The sequence below is a fragment of the Lathamus discolor genome, chromosome 8 (assembly GCF_037157495.1).
Source record: "Lathamus discolor isolate bLatDis1 chromosome 8, bLatDis1.hap1, whole genome shotgun sequence".
Taxonomy (NCBI): Eukaryota; Metazoa; Chordata; class Aves; order Psittaciformes; family Psittacidae; genus Lathamus; species Lathamus discolor.
Genome location: NC_088891.1, coordinates 1,401,211 through 1,418,899, shown reverse-complemented (window position 1 = coordinate 1,418,899; position 17,689 = coordinate 1,401,211). Strand labels below are relative to the sequence as shown.

General features: G+C 56.0%; 1 long non-coding RNA gene across 3 annotated transcripts; it reads right to left on the bottom strand.

Annotated features, from left to right (window-relative positions):
- Window positions 1-2,128: 2,128 nt before the first annotated feature.
- Window positions 2,129-15,912, bottom strand: LOC136018975 (uncharacterized). Of its 3 annotated transcripts, XR_010614687.1 has the most exons (5): window positions 15,832-15,912; window positions 7,273-7,448; window positions 5,418-5,569; window positions 4,389-4,508; window positions 2,129-2,364 (listed from the first exon to the last, which is right to left on the bottom strand). It is a non-coding gene; the product is annotated as an uncharacterized LOC136018975 (long non-coding RNA). The 3 variants fall into 3 exon arrangements; XR_010614686.1 differs by lacking the exon at window positions 2,129-2,364 and having other exon boundaries at window positions 4,228-4,508; XR_010614685.1 differs by lacking the exons at window positions 2,129-2,364; window positions 4,389-4,508 and adding an exon at window positions 4,643-5,023.
- Window positions 15,913-17,689: the final 1,777 nt, after the last annotated feature.

Genomic DNA, 17,689 nt, shown 5'->3' with positions numbered 1-17,689 from the left:
ATCCCACCTCCCCAAGGAATAACCTATGGAAGGGGTTGCCCACCCAGCCGCAGGGACCTCTGGCTGCTCTGCACTGGGGCAGACCCAGCACAGAGCACCCCAACGAGCAGCCGTGCCCCTTGTACCCTGCGCCGGGGGGCACCCACCCCTCCGCACCGCAGCGCCCGGAGGTCCCTGCGTGGGGGATGCGTTCCATTACACCAGGACTTTCTTTTCCCTGGTTTGGGAATGACAGGGGCGGGAAGCGGCTCCCTTCAGAGCCGGGTTTCAACAACCGGGAACCCGTGCGTACTTTGGATTTGGAGGCAGCGCGGCTGGGGCCGTGTACAAGATGTAATCCAAGCTCCAGCTCAGGGTCCAAACGCTCTCCAAGTGCGGAGGTTTTGGCACCGGGGCTTCGGTTTGGTCCCAGCTTTCACGGCAAATTGAATAATCCCGTGAGGGAAAGGAGGAGGAAAAGAGGGAAAAGCCCAGCCCCAGACTCGCCACAGCCCTTCCAAAAGCGGAAGGAACCAGGACACGTCCTGGCTCCGGCGGCTCCGGAGCGCGATGTTTTCCCCCCCAGCGCTCTCCAATTCAGCCTTTGATTAAACTCAAGCCGTGCCCCAGCGAATCCCACCAAGGATCCGGTGCTGCCGTGACCCTGCCCGGCTTCGGGCTCCTGCTCCTGGCATCCAAGCGGGCATTTCCTTCCCTGTTTCGGGGGCCGCTGGGAATGGCTGGCTGGGAAGCGCGGCGCGAAGTCCCTGGACACGCATTGGAATCAGCTCCGGCCTTCCGGCCCCGTGTGCCTTTTCGTTATTCCCATGTTTCCAGTTGTCTGCGGCTAAGGGGGTTTGGCCTTAAACGCCCGTTTTCCTCACCGCGAAGCTCCCCGGCTGTAAAAGCGCAGATCAAGGCAGGAGACGGAGCCGAGCCCAGTCCTCAAATCCAAACCTCCCCCGTCGCTGCGGTGCCGGGGGCCAGACCCGGCTCAGCCCCATCCTTGCCCAGCACCGGGGCCAGCCGCAGCTCAGCCCCATCCCAGCTTGGCACCAGCAGCGACCCCCTGGGCATGCCCTGGGGCAGGACCCACCCCCCCCGCCCAAGCCAAGCAAGCCAGGATCCAACCAGCCCCGCTCAGCTTAGGCAGAGGCTGGGAGCTGCCAGGCTGTGCTGGGGGTGATGACCGGGCTGAGGGTGCTGTGGGGCAGCTGTGGGGCAGCCGTGGGTGCGGGTTCCATGGGAGCTCAGCTCCGACACTTGCATGCGAGGGAGCAAACCAGAACCAAGTCCGGGCGCGCTCCCCACCGGAGCCATCCGGGCTGCCAGGAGCTGCTCGGTGCTGGCCCTGTCCTCGCTGTCCCTGGGGCTCAGCCTGGACCCCGGCCTGGGCACCGCTCCCGGGGGTGCCTGAGGGGACCTCTGAGCCCAGCCGGGTTTATTGGGGGGGGCCCGGTGAGGCTCCCGCACACAAGCATCCTGCTGCCCAGCCCCGGTCTGGAGCCGGACACAGCCCCGGGGCTGCTGCAACCAAGGCCTCGGAGCATCCCAAGCTTGGCTGGGAATGCTGGGGGGCTGCTGCAGCACAGCTCAGCCAGGAGCACCGGCCCCATGCACCCGCCAGGCACATCCCATGGCTCACGTGTGGGCTTTGTTTCCCTTCACCCCACAAGGCAGCAGGAAGGGGAACCCCACTCCCCTCCTCAGCCATCCCCACTGTTTCTCACTCTGACTTGACCCACATCCTGCACAGCGTCCAGCCCCACAGCTGGAAACTCCCATGGGGTGGAAACAGCCTTCCCCCCTGCCCCATGTCCCAGCCCCACTGAGCAGTTGTCCTCTGCACCTGAGGAAACCCCAAAATACCCCTGAGCTGGGCTGGTCCAGTGGGGCTGACCCTGTGCAAACAACCCACTGGCCATGGCACATGGAAGTGGCCCAGTGGGTACCAGGGGCACACAGCAGGATGCAGACCAAACAAGCATCCCCCTGTCCCAGTGCAGCAGGAACCGGGCTGGCAGCATTGCCTGTGCTGCCTCTGCTGCACCGGGCTCATGGGGATGCACCAGCCCCTAAAATCACTGCAGGCAACAGCCAGGAGTCACCTCCTGGTGATGGAGCCGTGCCCAGCACCCAGCCCACTGCCCATCAGCCTCCTGCTGCAGGCAGGGAGAGACTCCCAATGGGCTGCAATAGCCCCTCTGCAAGACTTCACCCCATAAAACACAGCAAGAGCAGCCCCCCCGGGCAGGAGGAGCGTCAGGACCATCACCCACGGGGTGCTCTCACCGGGAATGCGTATCCCGAGCAGGATCCTCTGGATAGAACTGGGCTCATCTGGCTGCAGGCTGCTCTTCCTCCATAGCACATGCCTGAAGACACCTGAGGCCAGAGACACCCTGGGTTAAAACACTTGTAAGCATGCACCTGAGCCCCGATGCAAAGCGCAGCTTTGGGGTGCAAAGGGGTTTGAGATCCAGGTGCCGGCAGCCACCAGACCACCTCCATCCCTGCACCGCATCCAGCCCCTCATTAACCAGCGCTTCCCTGGAATCAGACGGGGGGTGTCTGTTAATCAGCTACAAACAAGTAAGTCAGTGCCCAACCTACTCTCCCGCTCCTTTCGCAAGGAATTAGGCCTCTATAAAATCAAACAGCATGAATCTTAGAGATTTACACGGTGCTTTTTTAACAGTTTTCAGTATATTTCAATAGTTAATAAAACTAAATGCTGCTTTGTGTAAAAGGTAATAGATTACAATCTAGTGTATTTTACTAGCACTCAGTGTGTTCATCTAACACCTAATACGTTAAGGTTGGAATCTATGAAAAGCACTTTGTGGAGATTAAAAGCAGATTTATCACAGATGTGCCTCAACATTATGCTTGGCTTGAACCATTAGACTCCTGGAGTTTAAAGGTTAGGCTTTAATGACTTCAAGGAAGTCGGTTACTTTTTAGAGCTTTAAATAAGCAGCTAAGATCCTAATGGCATTTGCGAAACAGGGAAGACTGGTTGCGAGCTGTTCAGAGGATGCAGGAGTTACCACTTCAATGTCTGCTCTTTGGCTCGCTTTGAAGCAGCCACAGCCCAGCGCAGCACTGGAACCCCCATGCAAATTAATAGTATGTGAGCTACCAGATGAAAGCGCTTCCTGGAAAACTCCGGGAGCAGAGCTCTGCTTCCATGGCTGCGCTCCCAGGCCTCTCTCCTAAGGACAGCAGTGCTTAGAGCATCGCTGTCAGCCCCTGTGTGCCCCTGCACCAGGGATGCTCTTCTGCTCCTGTCCCCACCACTCCATCATTTACAGCTCCCCTGCAACTTGGTGGGTCCTGGGGGGGTTCCTCGCTGGGCATCCGCTGGCTGATGAGCGGTGGGTGCCGTGGATGTGTCTGCTCCCCCACTGGGGAACCAAATGAGGCTCAAACACGGCTCTGGTGCTTTCTGTGGTCCTGCGCATTTTCCTGCCCTAAGGACAGGCACTGCCGTGTTGCAGCACTGGGGGAACATCACCTGCGTTAGGGAGAGGTTTGCCAGCAGCAGATCAATGAACCCTTGTTCTTGCGCTCCACAAAATGGCTTTGGGCAAGGGCCCGTAGGGACAGGGCAAGGGGAATGGCTTGAACCTGCCCCAGGGGAGACTGAGCTGAGCTCTTAGGCAGAAGCTCTTCCCTGTGAGGGTGCTGAGGCGCTGGCACAGGGTGCCCAGAGAAGCTGTGGCTGCCCCATCCCTGGCAGTGCTCAAGGCCAGGTTGGACACAGGGGCTTGGAGCAAGCTGCTCCAGTGGAAGGGGTCCCTGCCCGTGGCAGGGGTTGGGGCTGGAGGAGCTTTGAGGTCCCTTCCGACCCAAAGCAGGCTGGGATCCTGCGGTTCTGTGGCTCAGCTCATCCCCCGGCTGGCTCAGGTGGTGCTGGTGAGCGTTCCCCATGGGGTTTGTGCATTCCCAGTTCCATGCCTCACGTGGGGGATCTGGGTAGGTCCCAGCTCTCAGCCCCCCCAACCTTGCTGCCATGGGACGGTCTCCCTGCTCCGGCTTCTCCTCCTCCTCCACTGGCACCCATGGGTGTCCTGCTGACAGCCTGCACCAGGGTTTTCCCAGCGGAATTGCCGGAATCACAGGATGACTGCAGAAATCACCCTGATAATGCCTTAAACCCCAGCTATTGATCTTAATTAGTACTTTATGTATATAAAACACACATACACACCATAAATGCTTTACAACAAGGTATATATTGTCACTTGTTAGATATTACTGTCCCCAGGGCAATGGCTCTAATTACACCCTTATAGATATGATTAGAACTTAACCCCAGTGACACCAACTGAACACTCTGGGACACCCTTAACGTATGTATATAACATGTGACATACATGTATGTACTTTACGTGTTTAGAACTCACCTCTTCTGCGCTCAAAGGGCTGGGACCAGCTCCTTCCAGGCTACATGGAACAGGCAGGGCTCAGACCTTTGGAGTTTCTCCTTTCACAACGTTTTATGATGTTTGCATTAGCACCAGTCTCTATCAATGTTTAAGCAAATAAATAATTACGCTGCCATCCATTTAACTTCCAATTAGAAATAAACCAAACCCCCACAGCCTTCCTGGGAGCTCAGCTGGGTTTCACTGCTTCGGATGCAGCTCCCGACGGTTTGGGTACCAGCGAGCTCAGTAACAAGGAAGAGGGAGAGCGGCGCGATGGGAGATGAAGGTCAAAGGGAAAGTGTCTGGGCTTGGACTGTGGAGGGTGAATTTTGCCTCATGCCAATGGGTTGTTTGGGGACGTTTTGCATCCTTTAATCTAAATAGATAAAATTCATTAGGTAGTTAATCATTTGCAAGGTAATAACAAGACCAATCCCTCCCGGGTGGGATTGGGGCGCCTGGGTGCTCATTTGCAGACGCTTTATGAGGTCCTACATTGCAGGGACACCCAGCACAGGCACCCAAATTCAGCCTTTCCAGTGCTGTTGAGGCCTGATTTCTTAGCAATCGCAGCCGTTTGTCTGCTGTGCTTGTCCTTCTTCATCTTCCTCCTTTAAAAGCGAGATTACAGAAATGGGGAGAGGAAGGATGCTCGGCCCCGCTCAGCGGGAGGCTTGTGGATGCTCAACAACTGCCAACAGCCTGCCCTGCTCTTGCAGCCTGTGTTGAACTTGCTGCTCTTTGATGGAGGGGACCTTTGAAGCCACCCTCACACGCTGCACTTAGCAGGAGCTAACAGGAGCGAGCACCCTCGGTGTCTGAAACCCTTCCCGACCAGCGTGAAGCGGGTGCTAAAGGTTTCCCATTTTGTAACGGCTCTGCCTGGATTGCGGCTGCCGAACGCTTGCCTGCCGAAACACTGGATTTCGGACTGCATAAAAAGCAGAACCTCTTAAAGGGAGCTACTCTGAAGGGGAACAGGTTATGGCTTTGCCATACACATACCTGGTGCTAATGCTTGAGCTGTAAGAGGCTGCAAACCTCTTGCCAGTTGCTGCTTCTCCATAGCTGCAGGTGGCATTCCAGGTTCGTTCCTGATGGGACATTCACAGCGATGAGCAGAAATGGGACTTCAATGTGTCCTGGGCAGCCCCTGCCTGTGAGTGGTCAATAAACAGCAGCCACAGCTTGTGTGGGTCCTGTGGGTGTCTGTTTCGGTGATGCAGGGTGAGGTGATGCTCGAGTCTGGGGATGATGCTGATATCTAGGAGTGATATTTGGGGGGGCAGCCCATGAGCCACGCACAAGGGGAATGGTGCAGCCCCAACCCCACCATGGGACTCTTGCTTTTGGACAGCATCAGCCAAGCCTGGGGTCCTGCTGCTGCCCCATGGAGCTGCCTGATGTGTGGGACCAGGGTCAGCCAGCACCCAAACCCCCTCCAGCACCAAGGGCTCAGACAAGGCCGCTCATGTTCCTGCTGGATGAGGATCCCTCCTGCCAGGACATGGCACTGGGCAGGGAAGGACCAGGCTGAATCCCTCCATCCCTGTGCTCACGGCAGCACCTCCCTGCCCGCTGCGATGGGAACCAGCCCTCTCGCTCTAGTATGCGGATGGGAATTTGCATCAGTCCATCATTAGGCAGTAATGCTCATTTAAGGCAATAAAGCTGCTTAATTTCATAGGGAAAACTTAATGGAGCACTTAGTTCCCATGCACTGCTTCCCTGATGTTTTATAGGCTTTGAAAGCATAGCTCAGTAACGGGCAGGAGCCTGGATCCCCAGCTTCTCCTGACCCCCTCAGGAAACAGAACGCAGCCGCCTGGAAAGAGCAGAGCAGGTGCTGTGGAAAAGGCAGGAGATGCAAATTCCTCCTTCTCATTAATTATTGTATTTATTCCACGATTCCACCTGTTCGGATGACGGCCCTCCCTCCCGGAGACTTCTCACAGCAGATTAAAGTGCGCTTTTATCCTGGCTCTGAAAGGCGTTTCAGGAGGGAACATTAGTTCTCCTGCATTATTCTGGCATGTTATAAAAAGTGTCTTTTGAACGTATTAGACAGCAATCGAGATTAATTTAAACCACATCAAACACGCTCGGCTGCTTTGCTGCAATATTCACCCCACCAACACATGCTCCTCGGCGCGCCGGCCGCGGGCTGAGCCCGGCTTGGCTTCCGGGCACGGTGATGATGGAGATGCAGGGACACCGTGGTGGTGGTGGTGGTGGTCCAGGCTCTGCAAGCTCCAGCCAAGACATACAGGGAGGGTTTGGCCACTGGAATCAGCTGCGTACAAGCGCTCGGAGAGCAGGGTGTGCTTCCGAGAGAGGTGATGGAGCTCAACCAGGCAGCTCCAAGCATCTCTGCTCCCTGGGCTCTCAGTGCTAACACTAAAGCAGAGCTAAGGGTGGTATCAGGGCACGGCATGGGGGTCCATCACTACCACCCCTACTGCTGCTTCTGCAGCCCAGGCCTGTGCCCCACCACAGGAGACATCCCTGGTGTCCATAGAGCCCCAGCCTGGTTTGTATTGGAAGGGACCTCAAAGCCCACCCAGCTCCAAGCCCTGCCACGGGCAGGGACCCCTTCCACTGGAGCAGCTTGCTCCAAGCCCCTGTGTCCAACCTGGCCTTGAGCACTGCCAGGGATGGGGCAGCCACAGCTTCTCTGGGCACCCTGTTCATCTGCCAGTGACCAGACACCTCACCAGCACTGTTGCTGGAGGGGACCCCAGAAAACCCAGAATTCCGCTGTTTCCCAGAGAAACAGAAACCTTCAGTCCTCATTCAATTTCAGCCAAAATTATTTCCCTAGGAGCAAAAAGCTTGGAGTGCTTTTAAATAGAAGTTGTACCTTCCTTAGCAATGAGAGCATCCTTCGTGCTCAGATCTCGTGGTCAGTTTGAGCTGCTGCGTTTCGTCGCTGCACATCGAGCAGAGCAATCTCCCCTTCTCGCTGCCGGAGGGGCCAGGTGCCTCACTTAGCATTCGAGCCACATCCTCCTCATGGAGAACCTATCAGCCAGATACCTGAAAACACATTTTCAACTCCAGTGAGCAATTGACTTTCAAAGCTTGTGATGCTTGTCAGCGTGTCTCCTAGGGCAACAAACAAACTCCGGAGAGCCGCGAGCCGGGCTTCCCGCAGAAGAAAGAGCATAAAGGTAGGAGCAGCTTCTGCTGGTATTTTAACACTATTTATGGGCTGTGCAGTGCTTGGAGGAGGAAAAAAGCCTGCAGAAACTTTGGTCTGTTCTGCTTGGTGCTGTTTTGTCATAGGAGCATCTTCCTAGCTCTGCCTCTGTGGGTACCAGGGGATGCTGGTACCCAAACCCGGGCAGCAGCAGGGCTGTGTGGCAACAGTCATAGATTTACAGCCTGGTTTGGGTTGGAAGGGACCTCAAAGCTCCTCCAGCCCCAACCCCTGCCCCGGGCAGGGACCCCTTCCACTGGAGCAGCTTGCTCCAAGCCCCTGTGTCCAACCTGGCCTTGAGCACTGCCAGGGATGGGGCAGCCACAGCTTCTCTGGGCACCCTGTGCCAGCGCCTCAGCACCCTCCCAGGGAAGAGCTTCTGCCTAAGAGCTCAGCTCAGTCTCCCCTCGGGCAGGTTCAAGCCATTCCCCTTGGCCTGTCCCTACAGGCCCTTGTCCCAAGCCCCTTTCCAGGTTTCCTGCAGCCCCTTCAGGCACTGGAGCTGCTCTAAGGTCTCCCCTCAAGGAGCCTTCTCTTCTCCAGGCTGAACAAGCTTCCCCCTTTGCCGACTCAGTTTATAGTAAGCTTAAGTGTCTCATTGCCAATGTCAGGAGCAGGACGAGCGCTCCTGCCTGCCACATGTTTTGTTAGATCGTTAAGACATCAAACAGGCACCTAAAGGAGCTGCAGCTCAGCATCCGCCTCCCTGGTGCTGGGTGCTGAGAGGAGGCGCAGCAGGAGCAGGGAGCCGAGGGAGGGATGAATCCCCATGGACTTCCACAGTGCTCCGTGCTGGGGGTGTGAGCTCCCCCGGCTAATGAGGGCTATTTCTGTGTCAACTTTGCCACCTGATTCATCGCGCAGTGACACACATCCTCCATCAAGCTCCTGTTGTTATTCAGATCTCTATTCCCAAACTACCCAGGCATGAATCCCACTGAAACTCCTGAGCATGGGATGAACACAGATGCCCACGGTACTATAGGACAGCGTGTGATGCTGCCCTCTCTCCCTGACCCACATGAGCTTTCCCACCCCGTGCTTTCCATCAAGGCAGCAGATCAAGGAGCCACCCCTGCAGTCAGTGAACACTTGCAGCATCTGCAGCCTCCAAAGCGTCCATAAGGGCCGCTTTCTATGGTGCAAAAGTGGGTTCATGAGAGCAGGGAGGCGGCAAGACTCAACCAGCCCTTTGGGTCTGACAGGAGAGAGGAGGAGAGTGCCAAGGAGCAAGGGGAAGGCAACAGGAGAGGGGACAACAGCAGGCATCAGCAAGGCAAGAGGATGCAGGATGACGCCTTGTTCCCCACCAGGATACAGGGAGATCAGGGAGGGAGCAGAGCAGCGATGGGACCTTTGGCAGGCCCCAGGGGATGAGCATCCCTGCACTGGGGATCCCACCTCTGCCTCAGAGCCCCACCAGGGGCCAGGAGCTCCTCAGTGGGCCCCGGGCTGTGGCTGGGTGCAGGAAGGAGGGTCCCGGTGCGGCTTCCCCCATCCACAGGCAGCACAAAGGCAGCGCGGCCCCGCGCGGTGCGGGGAGCGGGCACCGGCTGATGCTCACCAAACGCTCCCTTAACTCAGGAGGTTATAAAAACCCAGGGGCAAAAGCGAGCAATAAAACACCGAGGTTTGCCCGAGCGATGCTGCCGGGAACTGCTGACAAAGCTGCTCCTGACAAAGCCCCAGCAGGAGGGGGGGAACCGTCTCTTTGCTCTGCCTGTCTCCCGCTGAACAAGGCTCACTTTTAATGGGCTGAATGCATACAACATACAGCTGCCAACAAAGATGTTAGACTAACCTAACAAGAGAGTGAAACAGAAACAGCACACAGCGAGTAATTAGAATCTAATTAATTTGCATTTCACAAGAGAGTCAGGGATGTCAGAGGGAGAAATATATATACATACATCTCCCCAAGATTAAAGGGCTGGTGGAGAAGAGCGAGGGGGTGAGTGGGAATGGGGACCGACATGCGGAGCCGGTTGGGATGAGCAGGATTAAATGGGAGCAGGTGGGAAGATGACAGCTCTGGGAACAGCGGCCAGCGAAGGCGTGCGCAGGTCAGCAAAATCACCCCAAAATAGCCAAACAGCAGCTTTTCTGTTGAGCAGCATCCCTTGCTCTGCAGCATCCTTCCTGCTGCTGCTGCTCTGCCAGAGGAGGTGAAGTTGGGGGTGGGAAAGAGAAGGGGATGCTGCGAGGAGAACATCCCCAGCGCAGAGCCGCTAACAGCGGTACCCTCCTCACAAAGGCCGTTCCTTCCCCAAATTAGTGCTTGCAATATGTTAATCTTGATGTTCAACACCCTATTTCTTAACGCTGGCTGTTCCCGTGAGGCAAGCCATCCCGGATCTACAGAACATCAAGGGAAGATTTACAGCTTGTTTCCATAATGATGACACCAGGCAGAAGATTATGCTGTCAGAGATGCTGGCGCATCCACACAAGCCCTAGGGAAGAAAAACAACCCTCACCCCCTGGAGCGCTACGTGATTATCATCCCTGCCTATTGACAGCTGCCAGGCCAGCCCTACACTGCTGCTGCACCCCTGCCCCATGGCTCTGCTTCCTCGTGGGAGCAGGCCTGTGGGATGGGGAGGCACAGGGGGAAGCTTGGCCAGCACGGTTCAAAGAGCACCCAGCCAGGCTGCGGGCAGCTGCTGCCCAGCAAAGCAGATGAGGGCTCAGAACCGAGGCTCTGCTGAGCCCCCGTGTATGAGGTCCCTTTGGATTCTCACAAACTGGTTTGGGTGGGAAGGGGCCTTAAAGCACACCCAGCTCCAACCCCTGCCATGGGCAGGGACCCCTTCCACTGGAGCAGCTTGCTCCAAGCCCCTGTGTCCAACCTGGCCTTGAGCACTGCCAGGGATGGGGCAGCCACAGCTTCTCTGGGCACCCTGTGCCAGCGCCTTCATCATAATTTCTTCCTTACATCTAGCATAAATCTCCCTTCTTTTAGCTTAAAACCATTACACTTTGTCCTATCACACCAAGCACTACTAAAATACCTGTCCCAGCATTATAAACCCCCCTTAAGTATCAAAAGGCCACAACAGGGTCTCCCTGGAGCCTTCTTTTCTCCGGGCTGAACAACCTCAGCTCTCAGACTCCGGGGATTTGGGGGAAGGAGGATGTGGTGCTCCCTGTCCAGGCAGGACGGAGCAAGCACCACTACATCCTCCCAGCCCAGCACCACTTTCCTAACCTGGGTCCCAGGCTCTGCATATCCCTGGTGGCTTTTGCCATCACTTCCACAAGCCCCGTGTCTGACTCTGGGGAGGAACATCTGGCACATCTGCACGCAAGCTCCAGCCCACAAAGCCAGCCCCTGCGGTTGCCATCCCTTTTCCTCCTGCTGGGCCTTGCCCTCCAATTCCAGCTCGTGGTGGCAGCACCAAATGAGCTCCGTAAACATGCCGAGGGGGGGATTTCTCTTTCTTGAAAGGAAAAGAACCACCCAGCACGTGAGAAGGGAGGCATCAAACTCAGCCGGCTCCTTCCTTTCTGAGGGACTCAAAGTGATGGGTATTCGAGCGGGTTTCTTCCAGGCAACCCACCACAGCAGTGGAAAACGCTGCAAACGTTGCTCAAGTTATATCCGCTCAAAGGGAGGTGAGATTTGAGCTGTGGTACTCGGGACACGCAGGCAAGTGGGGACAACGCTCCTGCTCTTGCTGCCGTGCCCTCATCCCGCTAATGAGGGCTGTGCAGAGCTGATTCAGTGCAACGGGGATGCGCATCCCCTGCACAGGTTCCCTTTAGGAGGGATGCAGAGCCTGGCCCATCCCAGGGACAGCCCAGAGCACCCCCAGCAGCACCGCTCCTGCCGTTTGAAGGCCTCATCCTTCCTCTCTTCCCCAGGCAAGAAAAAACCAACCCCAACCCCAACGCCCTCCCACTGAAGTCAAAGCTTTTCAGAAACCAAACACGCAGACACACACAGAGCGAGATCTGAAGTCACCGGGCACGCAGCCACCGGCAGGATCCAACCCATAATTTGTAGTGCGAGTGCTACAGCAGCGTTGCCACAATATGATGAGGTCGTGAGTCATCTAACCACTGAAACCATCTAACCAGGCCCTGCTTAACTCCGAGGCTGGGAAGGGAACACACAGGCACTTACGGTTTGGGGTAGCTCCTATCCTGTGATGCCTGGGGAGCAGGAAGCCCACGGGAGGGCCGGCTCAGCAAAGCCAGCGCTGGGGAGATCCCCACTGCCTCATAGCCCCCATGCAGTGGGGCAGCCCTCCCTTGGCAGCGCCTGCGAGCGGCAAACGCATCCCCTGCCCTGGAGCCAAGGGGAGATGCAGCTCTTAGAGGAGTCGCACTGTGCAGGGGTGAAGCTCGGACCTGGGTTTGGGGCGATGCTGTGCCAAGGGCAGGCTGCGAGGGGCTGGGGTCGCTGCTGCCAGCCCTGGTGCCTGTGTCCTGGGGACAGGAGTCACCTCCAGCCTGTGCCGTGCTCCAAGCGAGCTCCCCGGGATGTTGTCAGGGATGGCAGCTGGAAAACACACGGGAGAAATCCCGCTGCCAGCTCGGGCCCAATCCCTGCCCCGTCCTGCGGGGACGTCTGCAAACAGCCCAAAGGAGATGCGGGACTAGCGCGGGGCTCTCCCGGCAGCAGCGAGCTGCCGGTGGTGCATCCCCAGCTCCGGAGCCGCACTCATTGCTCCCGTCCCACTTGCCACCGGGATGCTCGCGAGCAACCAGGGCTGGGAACGAGGGGAAGCTCCCAGCTCTGTGCTGAGCCTCACCTGCAGAGTCGTCGCTTCGCTAAAGACCCAAATCACCCCCGTTTGCGGGGCCCGCTCCACTGCTCCAACCTGAGCGCGCCGCTGCCAAGAGCGGAGATTCACGGCGGTAATTATGTTAATGGGGATGTGTAGACGGGTAACTGGCAGCAAGACGTTGTTCTGAAACGTCTATTTATAGTTCAGGGGGGGAAAAACCAAACCTTTCCCGTCTCCAGGCAAACGTATGGGCTACGGAGGCAGACGGATCCAGCGGGAGATGAAAGGGAGAGACGCAAAGAGCTCGGAGTCAGGCGCACCCGGGGCGCCGGTGCGGCTCGCCTGGTTCCCCTGGCCCGATGCTCCCAGGCAGGATGGGTTTGGGGGTGGCACCCTCGGTGTCACCACCTCCCGGGGCTGCCTGCACCCTGAGGGGGCCCTGACCTGAGCTCACGTTTCCAAGCAGCCACTTCCGCATCAAAACCAACCCCTGGGTGCTGGGGAGGGGAGCACAGGGAGGGCACAGGGAGCTCACGGGGCTGTCATAGAACCATGGAATGGTTTGGGTTGGGAGGGACCTTAAAGCTCCTCCAGCTCCAGCCCCTGCCCCGGGCAGGGACCCCTTCCACTGGAGCAGCTTGCTCCAAGCCCCTGTGTCCAACCTGGCCTTGAGCACTGCCAGGGATGGGGCAGCCACAGCTTCTCTGGGCACCCTGTGCCAGCGCCTCAGCACCCTCACAGGGAAGAGCTTCTGCCTAAGAGCTCAGCTCAGTCTCCCCTCGGGCAGGTTCAAGCCATTCCCCTTGGCCTGGCCCTACAGGCCCTTGCCCAAAGCCCCTCTCCGGGTCTCCTGGAGCCCCCTCAGGCACTAGAAACGCTGTCCTGGGGCTCCATGACACCCTGATCCCAGAGTACATCACACCCAAATTACCCCTTGTATAAAGGGAGATGGCAGCACAGCAAGGAGGGTCACAAGCCCTCAGGCTGCCCAATGGCCAAGACCCCCACACTGAGCATCACCCATGTGTGTCACAACACCCCTTGTGCAGGGCAATGCTCCCCCTTCCATGGGGAAAGCAGTGTGGGGAGCAGATTCCCAGTTCTACCACGGGCACCTCCCAAGGCATAATCCTGGCACCTGCCCCAGCGCGACGCTGAGCATGGCACAGACGATCCTGAGATCCAGCCCTCAGCAGGATGCGAGGCTTCGACTTTCAGCTGTGTGCTAAATTACACGGGCCGTCAGTCAACCCCGAGATGTTTTGAGTAGACAGATTTATACAAGCACTCAATGCTCAGCAGACCCAGGCAGTATCTTTCATACCAGGCAAGGAGGAAATAAATCACTGCTCCCCTTCCCCCTCTCCCACCACGCTGAAGTTTCTCCCAGGCATCTTTCAAGCAGGATCACAGGAAGCTTTATTTACAGGGCAGGGGGGGGAAACAAAGGAAGCAAAAGCCCCCAAGGCCCAGGGGATGGTGCCTGCCCTTGACTGAGCGGTACCCAGCCCCAGCAGGCTCTGCCAGGAGAAGTGAGCCCGTTGCCAGCATCCCTCACCTGAGCAGCCCCAAAGCATCATCCCCAGGAACCTCCAAGCCCACTGAATGAAAGACCGAGGGCAGACCATCAGCACAACCACGAATGGAGAACCAGGGCCAGCACCCCAGGACCATCATCGCTGTGAGGATGGAGACAGAGGTCTGTGTGGTGATGGGTGCAGGAGTGAAAGGGTAATCACAGAGGCTCTTCTCACGCCCCAAAATGCTGCTTCCCCCCCACCAAACCCCTCTTTCCTCCCTGTTTTTCCTGCTGCCCTTCACTCCCTGCAGGCCATCCCAGGTCGCTCTTCCAGAGCCAGGGCTCTAAAAGGCCATTAGAACAACAAAGTGCTTTCTCCACTTGATAGCTGGCCTTTTGGTTTTGGAACCGATACGTGCAATCACAGTAGCATGGCCCCAGCAATCAGCAAGAGAAGTACTTTTTGTCTCCAGGCCCAATTACCCGTCCTGCGATCGACATCATTATTATCTTTCACTTCTCTAATGATGTTTATTGAACACTACAAATCCTCCTTCTTAGGGAAGCTGCTCTTGGAGCACGGTGATTTTCAGGTCCTAACAGTGTCCCTGTGCGAAAGAGGGACCAAGATGGCCTTTAGCAGAGCCCTTTCCCAATGGGAAAGGGGTTTCCAGCTCCGCACAAGAGCCCCTGGGAAGGGGGAGCCAGCATCCCCACACGCTCAGACCTTCCCAAAGCTCCAACAGGAACTTCCTAGGGACTTCCCCACCCAGCATCCTCCTGCTCACAAGCCCTTTCTCAGCAGCCAAATAACCACTAAAATATGCATTTTAGGTTTAGCATATTCCCATATCCTGGAAGTATATCACGGACAACAGGGCACTTACAAGCCCCAAAAGTCCCGAGGGCAGGAGGGAGGGGAGAGGGAACAGCTACTCCTGGTTGTGAGGAACACATGCATATTCATTTCAAACAGGAGCAACAAACAGGAATATTAATGTTAATTGGATTTGGGTTGCCTCGGGCCGCTGCACCATATGCGCAGACAAGTTATGCAGAATTCCTGCATGGCAATGCGCTTGCTGGCTCCTCCCTGCTTATCATCACAACCAGAGAAACCCATCAAACTCTTCCCTTCCTCCGGGGCTGTCTGGGAGCAGAGGCTGGATCCAGCCCACCCGGGCAGGGATGGCTCTACAGGACCGGGGGGCATTGACCGGGGTTCAGAGCCTTGATTCCCTCCCCCAGGTTGATCCCAGCCTTGCCAATTGGGTTCAGTGGGCAGGGATGGGGTTAGCTGGACCACAGAGCATCCTCCCTCGCCTGCTGCCGGTCTGGTCCCCTGCCAGCAATCCCTGTGTGTCTCTCCAGCGTTAGGATGCTGCCCCAACTCACAACACCACAGCCAAGAGCTCCAGGGCTTGGAGCAAGCTGCTCCAGTGGAAGGTGTCCCTGCCTGTGGCAGGGGGTTGGAACTGGAGGAGCTTCAAGGTTCCTTCCACCCCAAACCATTCCATGGTTGGAATCATGGATGGCATTTTCCACCCAGGAATCCCAGGGAGGTTTCCAGGCTGCATCCTATATCCCAAGGACAAAACCTTTGCAGCAAAGCACAGCAACAAGAACAAAAGTCAGGACCTTTCCTAGTGCCAGACCCCTGACTTCACTTCTCCAGCTCCCACCCAGATCCATCTGGGAGCAGTACCTGTATCCAGTTAGCTTGGAATTGCCTTCTGGCACCTCCAACTGTAACTACTACAAGGGCCATGGGATGAGAAGGTCTGGGAATGGTCCCACAGCCTGGGCTGCAGCAGGGTCTGCGTGCGGATGAAGGCCCCGCATCCAACAGCCTGGGGTTTTCCCCAAAGCTGGGAAACAGCTACAAAAACCAAGCCCTGAAGAGATCCCACCACGATCCCACCAGGAAACCAGGGACAAAGCAGAGCCCATGTCCTCAGAACCACTCACCTCCTCCACACCTACTGCTCCCAGCCACATCCAGAGCCAAAGGTCTCTCCCAGCCTTTTGAATGCAACCCATCAGGACACACCACCCTCACCACAGCTTTTCCTTGCATAATCTGGAGTATTTATGGTCCTGATCTCCTGATTGCCCCTGTTATCTGGTAAGTGGCTGCAGGGAAAGGGTGGGTCAAAGCAATTCTTGGCAGGGTGCAGCTGTGTTGGGCATCAGATGCTGCTTCCTGCAAGTCCTCCCAGCTGGAGATGATAACGGTCTGAGCCTCCCGCCCTCACCCACGGGGAGGCTCCAGGGGCCTGGAAACACCCTTCCATTCACTGTAATGGGAATTTCTGAGCCAGAGATTGTAAAGATGCACTGATACATGAATCAAGTTTTTCCATTATCCCCTCTATAGACCATTACCATGTACTGGTACCATGTTCCATGTACCATGTTCCATTGTACCATGTTCCATTGTACCATGTTTCATGTACTATGTTTCATGTACCATGTTCCATTGTACCATGTTCCATGTACTATGTTTCATGTACCATGTTCCATTGTACCATGTTCCATTGTACCATGTTTCATGTACCATGTTCCATTGTACCATGTTCCATTGTACCATGTTCCATTGTACCATGTTTCATGTACCATGTTCCATTGTACCATGTTCCATTGTACCATGTTTCATGTACCATGTTCCATTGTACCATGTTCCATGTACCATATTTCATGTACCACGTTCCATGTACCACGTTTCATGTACCATGTTCCATTGTACCATGTTCCATGTACCATATTTCATGTACCATGTTCCATGTACCATGTTTCATGTACCATGTTCCATTGTACCATGTTCCATGTACCATGTTTCATGTACCATGTTCCATTGTATCATGTTTCATGTACCATGTTCCATGTACCATATTTCATGTACCATATTTCATGTACCATGTTTCATGTACCATGTTCCATTGTACCATGTTCCATGTACCATGTTTCATGTACCATGTTCCATTGTACCATGTTCCATGTACCATGTTTCATGTACCATGTTCCATTGTACCATGTTCCATGTACCATGTTTCATGTACCATGTTCCATGTACCATGAACTGAACAAGCATGGAAAAAATACAGCCTTAATCTTTTCCTGAGCTGCTTTTTAGTACCAACATCGCTGCTCATGCCATCGTCACCCTGGGATCACCGCGGCAGCTCCAGCAACGCTCCCCGGTAGAAAAGCCAGGCTTATTTTGAGGAGCAATCTCACGTTTCCTGCTCCGCTGTGATCCAGGGGGATCACGGCCAGGAAAAGCGTGAGGAGCATCCGCCATCGGGTGCCACGCGTCCGGAAGGGCGGCACCAGCTCGAGCGAGGCCATGGGTGGGTTTGATCCTTAGGAGATGCGTTGGGATGACACCGGGTGGAAAATGGGCCCCTTCAGCCGCCCATCAAGCCAGAGGACACTTGGCTGGTGCGCCCCAAGGCTGACAATGCCCTCATTGTCTTGAAGTCTGATTCATTTCATCTAGAGGATAAAATTAGCAAATCAACCCCATTCCCAGGAGCCTTGTTATATCAACACAACATACATCAAGCAGGCAAGGCACAATGCGAGGCTGAGATAAAATTAGCAGGAGTCCCCCCGGGTGGGTTGATAGCAGCTCTGCCGTTCGGAATTGGCAGGCACTTTTGCATAATTTATCAATTACAAACAATTTAATTCATCCCGAATAATGAGGTGCAGGGCAGCTTTTGACGAGTTGAATGACACGGAGGCTGGTGGCACTGCGGACCTCAAGGCGCAGCCGCTCACTTGTGCAAGGCGAGGCAATGGAGTGCCAAGCAGGGCCTCAGAA